The sequence below is a fragment of the Euprymna scolopes genome, chromosome 24 (assembly GCF_053919585.1).
Source record: "Euprymna scolopes isolate OS-2025 chromosome 24, ASM5391958v1, whole genome shotgun sequence".
In the NCBI taxonomy this organism is placed as follows: Eukaryota; Metazoa; Mollusca; class Cephalopoda; order Sepiida; family Sepiolidae; genus Euprymna; species Euprymna scolopes.
Genome location: NC_136505.1, coordinates 40,096,238 through 40,103,737, shown reverse-complemented (window position 1 = coordinate 40,103,737; position 7,500 = coordinate 40,096,238).

The following is a 7,500-nucleotide window of genomic DNA, read 5'->3' as shown; positions in this document are numbered from 1 at the left end:
GGCATACTTGGTTAGAGCAGTACAGAGAGGGAAAGTAAGAGAGAAAAAGACAGGAAATTTTTTTTGTAGAACACGAAAGCCGTAATAATTACCCACTAGTATGGCATCGAGAGGCCCCACCAGAGACTACTGCATGGTCCAGATCCACTCACCAAATGGCAATACAGCAGTCCTAGTATTTGCGCCTGCTGATAGGACAGCTTCCTTAGTGGTTAATCCAACGTTCGGGTCCCTGACTATCAGGCGGATAACGTCAGCCCAGACAAAACGTTTACGTCCAGCACCCTTACTAGTGACATGGCCACAAGAACAGAGAGAGACAGAAAAATTTCCGATATCTCAGACTACTGGTCACCAAGTACTACCGACCTTTAAGCAGCTTTTTTTATTCACCCTTTGTCAGAAAAATCACTCATTGAATGAGGACTGAGGGACAAAAAAGGAGAAGTGAGAGTTACTGGAGCTGCCGATAACACATCCACTGTATTATCTACTCTCCATGTATATATATATGTATATATAGGTATATATATGTATGTATATATATGTATATATATATGTATATATATATTTATATATATATGTATATATATATTTATATAAATATATGTATATTTATATATATATCTATATATATATTTATATATATGTATATATATGTATATATATTTATATATATGTATATATATATGTATATATATATATGTATATATATATTTATATATATGTATATATATATATATATATATATATATATATACATTCAATATGGCGTAATGGAAAATAAAAAGGTATTTGCAGTCTCCCTTCCAATTTTCGGATTTTAATCATGTCAAATCCCACTTCATTTCCTTTTGATGGATTGATTGTCTCTATTTCTTCTGATGAGTTAGGGTATAATAGATTCACTAATTGATACAATAATTAAATGATTGATTTTGTGCTACGAAACAGATACTCACAAGAATTGTATAAGTCAACTGAATTAAAGGAATAAATTATAAGATGGTCAACGTCATGAATTTTGAACTTTTTGTCATTTATTCTCTATATTGCTCTATAATTACATTGAACTTCTTAAATAAGGATTGATATATATTATAAGAAAATATATTTCTACAGAAATATATACATATATGTATATTAAATAAAACGCGAGGAATGAACGTTACATATAACTTTATTATATCATCAGATGAATGAATAATAAATGTGAGAGAATATCATTAGATCAATAAAGAAAGAATGTGATATATATATGTATGTACATATATATGTATGTACGTATATATGTATGTATATATATGTATGTACATATATCTGTATGTATGTATATGTATGTATATATATGTATGTATATATATATGTATATATATGGATGAACATATATGTATATATATATGTATATATATATGTATATATATATATATATATATATATATATATATATATATATATATATATATATATATATATAAGGATATATATATATGGGGGTGTATCGTTAGTCAATATTCCAGCCCAAAAAGATGTATTTAATTCTCACTCATAATATTTTCTTCATATTTTTGATGAAGTATGTCTTACACGTATTTCGTTGAATAGTGAAAGCGCACCATAAAAACTTAAAGTATATTCTCAGAAAATAGTTGGGAAGTTTTTCTCCATGTAATTTAAAAGGATTTGGTCAGAAAAATGTTGATTGAAAGGAAATGGCTAAATTAAAAGTTCGTAGAAACATAAGAACAAATAGCACTCATAGTAGTGTTTATAGGCGCCCATCCCTATGAGGCAATCCACACTTGCGGAATCTGTTATTATTGTTACATTCTGTAGTTATATTTTTTTAAGTTTCGTATTTATATACAAATTTAATGTACGAAATTAAACAAAATCCTTTGAGGTATTATTTCTAAAATAGCAATAATAAAAACCACGTAAGATTTAATTAGATTCACTAGTCTATACAAAACCTATTAAAGCATAATTTATAAAATTAAAATAACCTGTAATACAGATTAACTTTAAATAAAATCGCGTATTAATTTAAGTTAAAAATATTTAAACTTCCACAAAGAAATGCTTTTTCAAATTTTCCTTCTTAATATTTGAAATATTTATTGTTATTTACTATTTATTATAATTTATTATTTACTATATTAATTTCTATCTTTACAATTATATCTTATATATAATCCTCATATTTATTACATATATATATAATATTATATGTTATTTATTATTCTGTTATTAACTTTATTATGTACATATACATATAGCTTTTGCAGTTTTTAATAATTACGTTTCATTTTTATTTCTGTCTTTAATTTTATTGGTCGAATGGAAGAAAGAAACACAGAGAGGAAAATTTTTAAAAAGGAAGGTTGCAATTTGGTGTTATTACAGTAGTAGTAGTAGTAGTAGTAGTAGTAGTGGGTAAGGGTTGTCCCCTTTCCACTTAAATAAGAACATTACATTAGTGAAAATAAGATTAGGATAAGCCCAGACTCGAACCTTGTAAGCAAGGTTAAGAAATAGAATGTTAGAAATCGGAATGTTAAAAAGGTCGATTGTTAAATTCTATTATAAATATTATATTGTTTATATAGTAAAAAGAATTGATTGTTCATTCTTTTATAAAACTGAATATTAAAAAAGTCAGCTAAAAAGAATGAACAATACAAATTAAAAATACATTGATAAAAACAGGTTTTTAAAAAATAGGTTAGGAAAGGATTCTTTGTTTGCAGAAGTGTGTTTGTGACACATGCATAACCACGTGAATTGTTCACGTTTCAGAAACACACTTCTGATGTCATAGACAATAGACGATTCTCCATATAGTTCTATGGGTTCGAATTTCAGAGTCAGTCTGCTAGTTAGTCAGAGAGAGAGAGAGTTGAGTCAGTCAGTTGGCAGTCAGTTGTCAGCTGACACTTTGGAAGCGAAAGGAAGAACAGTAAACTATGTAGATCCTGAATTTGAATTCCTGACATCATCAGCATTCGACCGGTCCAATGAATAAAGAATAATCATTGTGTTTTTGTAAAACTGTCACGTGTCATCTTTCAACACTCAAAAAGTAACGTGTTAATCATCTTATTATGAACATTGTGTAACCATTACAAGATTATGTATCTCTCCTCCTCTGTGTTAAGAACATCTCCAGTCCGTATATATATGAAGTCCCATGCATATCAGAGCGAGAACTGTATATGTATAAATGTCTCCTCATCATAGTTATATATGTCCTTATCTCTCTTCAATATGAGTCCCCTGCTATGCAACAGTAGTAGTAGTAGTAGTAGTAGTAGTAGTAGTAGTAGTAGTAGTAGTAGTAGTAGTAGTAATGGCGGTGGTAGTATTTCTTTTGCTTACTCGTCACACACACACAAACATATATATATATATATATATATATATACATTAGAAACTATACATTGTAGTGTATGTTGGGTGGGGTGTAACAGAGTTTTATGGCATTCGCCATGTCGTGTCTGGCTTTAGCATATTTCATTAGGAAAATGGTTATAGAAAAAAAACTGAGAGAATATGTACATTTTTCTTGTGTCCTCGGGTTTTTACTGACTAATCGGTGATGAATTGTCGGTCTCTACCTATCAGCTACTATCTATCCCGGCATGATTTAACCGATTAAAACCAGCTACACACAACAGGCACAGTAATATATAGTTTGTTTGTTTTCTAATAATATACACGATTTTAACTCTGGTAGAATCTACAATAAGGCACTTTTTTCTGTTTTTCTGCTAACCTCATACATACTTTTCTCTTGATTATACAACCTATAACGTTGTATAATTGTACACTATGTTTAATAATGATCGTTATCTATATCATTGATGTCAAAATTATATTATTCATTGCGTATACTTTACTATTCAACCTATACTTCTAATAAAGATTTGGTACTTGCCTATTTGAGAAAAAATATATACAATTATTCTATGCTAGCAGGACCCGTTAACTGGCGTTGCTCGGTGAAAGCATGTCCCACTCCTCATAAAAAAATAAACTACGGTTGTTGTTGGTAGCCAATCCCCAATGGCCTAATGTTAAGACACCCCTAACCTCCTCATGTTAAGAATGTCGTATTGAAAAGTCACGACCAACCTCGCCATGATTAGAACGGCTTTCGGAATAGACATCTTATTTTATTGATGGGGGACTGTCAAAGTATTTCCCCCAAGTTCAACCTTGATATGTGTTGTCAGCATACCCACCCGTAAAGGCTATAAAAGCGGAAGTGGGTGGCAGTGTCGTGCGTAGAGAAGTACACTTTTTTATCGCGCGTGTGTAGAACAGTTAATTACAGTGCATGTCATTATATCTCGAAAACCACTTGTGTCTGCCAAAGTTAACATAGATTGTCTTATTCAGCAGAGTCTAAAACCTATGGAAGTTGTTAGTTATAAGGAAATAGTGTAGTTGGTGTCAAGGTAAAGAAAAAGTTAATGCCTGAGCAGTGTGAAAATGATTCCTAAAAAAATAATTAAACAAAAACAACTATATTTAGCAAAGAAAAAATATAAAGATAACAAATAAGTATATCCGTAGGCAATGCAATAAATGGGAATTTGTACTTTAGCGGCGTAAACTGACATACAAAGAATTTTTTTAAAAACTGGCATAAATGTAATCAAATACAAACTGAATGAAAAATAATGAAAATGCTCATTTATCTGGACAAAAATCAGGCTTAGAGTGTGAAAATGAGAAATAGTTTTTATGAGTTAGAAAGTGCAAAATATTTTTTCTTTTTAGCTTAATCACCCCAATGTATGCTCGGTGTCACTTTGATATAGAGGGCTACTGCAACTCTCTTTTATTAAGAGAATTGAGGGACGTTTATGAAATTGCGCCCCTCTAAATTCCACAATTTACATTTTTTTTCACGTTAATCTCATCGAGTACTAAGTTAACTTCGAGTACTCGAACTTTCAGATTAAAAAAAAATAAAATTAAAAAAATAATTTTTATTAATTATCGCCGGGAATCATTTTTCAATTCTAAGGTTGAGCAAAATATTGTCGCAATAATTTTCTCGCTGATGGTCATAAAGTGCGTGATCAATTTAGTAGAATGTTATAATTGAAAACTGGTCCCCGACGATAAAAGACATAAGAATTTTTTAATCTGAAAGGTAAGTTTGTAATCGATGAGATTAATGTGAATAAAGTGTGGATTATGGAATTTAGAGGGGGCGGGTCAATTTAAACGCCAAAGATTTGTTCATATTATCAGCTCATATAAGTTTTAACATCAGATCAAAAGATATATTTTATTGCATCCAATCATTAAAAGAAAGAAAGCTGGGACGATTTTTGAGGGGGGATGTTTAATGTAGAAGGTATTTTTTAGAAACGTTACCATAACATGTAATATTATAAAAAAGAAAAACATTAAATAGTTAAAGGTATTTGCAGAAGATGTAAACATCATCTAAAGTAGCTACACAGACTTATTTATACGAAAGTTACGACTATTTTGTTTGTATAACTTTAATGTAAATTGTATAGTTATTTTTTGTAAACAGTCGTCTGTAAAGTAGATGAAAAGCGACGATGGGCAAGTGTAAATGATTTAAAACAATGCGTGGCGAATTAGCGGCTATAATGATTAAAGGGCTGACGTCTTTGTTTTTTGTATAATTGTGTATAATCCAGAATAATAGAATGTCATGGATGCAGCCAATGAGAATAGGCGGAATATTAGTAGGGAGAAATCATTATTTTCGAATAGTGAAGCGTAATGGTAGTTGTATGTGTATGAATGTTTAATCCAGTTAATAAGGGTGTCAAGTCAATATAGTTATAATGGTCATATATTTGCCCGGTCTTGACTGGAGGAGTGGGAGGACTTTTCAGATAGAGGGGGAAAATACGAACTTCGTCTGCAGATCTTGGCAGTCGTGATGGTGTCGCTCGTAGGAAATAAAATAGAATTTTATTATAACGAATAAATATGTTTGTAACAGCGTTCAAAAGTTACATAAGAAGGTGGGTGAAAAGTTTAGTTATAACAAATTTGTATGTGGCATCTGTTATTGCAAACCGACCGTAATTTGGTCCAGATGATACTGTACTATTGTAGAAATCTAAACATAATACTATTTTATGTTCTATTTTAAACTTCCATTATATTATTATTATTATTATTATTATTATTATTTCCTTTATTATTATTATTATTATTAATATCATTAGAAACAGCAGCAGCAATATCAGCATCGGCATCAACCAAGATAGATATAATATAAGGTAAATTATATTAAGGAAATTATCTCATAAGATTGTTATGAATCGAATGCGTTATTGGACGACAAAACAATGTATGCACTCTCCCACTTTCTATTATATACCATCCTTACCACCACCAATTATCAATATAATATCCTATAATGATGTGTGTGTGTGTGTGTGTGTGTGTGTGTGTGTGTGTGTGTGTGTGTGTGTGTGTGTGTGTGTGTGTGTGTGTGTGTGTGTGTGGAGTGACCTTGTCGGTGTGTGCGCGAAAAGTCTCTACCAAACTCAACTCTGAATATTTGGTCCGCAGAGTCGAAATTTTATATATAGGGTATTTGGACCTATAGCACACTTTCTATTTGTTTGTTTTTTTGTTTGTTTGTTTTTTTTTTTTACAAAAATATTGACATTGACAGGAGTAGTCGATTAAACCTGTTTACATGAACCAATCTAGATTCATAGATTAAACAACGCTATTTTTAACCATCCATATGCATATAGATGTGGCTTAGAGGCTAGGGAATGAGGCTGGAGAGTTGGATGTTTTGATTTCGATCCTAGTTGATGGCACCAAATTCATATTTTTTTTTTTAATTTTTGCTCTCGCTACCATATATATTGGGTACAATTAGAGGATTGACTCTACAATAATAAATAAGTAATCTACAGGAATTAAAATATCATATGTAAGAGTGTCTTACAACCGGGCAACGCTTGGCGGTCTGGTACTATATATATATAAAATCTCACAAAAATATGCACGCCCTTTATGCATCGCTATAAGACGTTGAATTTTCTGATTTTAATTTACAAACTAGATCAATAGAGAAGCAGAAGAATGGGGTTATAAATACTGACACGTTATGGAAGGTTCGGATAAGAATTCCTTGATAAACATTTTTAATTGGTTGGTTGTTTTTGTTTTACAGCATATCAACCCTTTTCGGGTTATTTAATTCTGAATCCAAAGATTTGAAGAAAATTTTTTTAATAGAATATTTTTGTTGTTTTCTCGTCGGTTTCTATTTAACCCATAGTTGGGACCCTAACAGGTACTACCACTCCGGGTCAGAGTGGACCTGGGAGCAATGGTAATTAAAGGGTGGCTCTACACTCCCCAAAGCCCGCAAGCTGGGGCCTCTCCACTGGATATAGTTTAAGGTCATATACAAGACCAAACATTTTTAAATTCCCTCAGATAGTAAAATTTTACTAGCAGGACCTGTGGAACTTT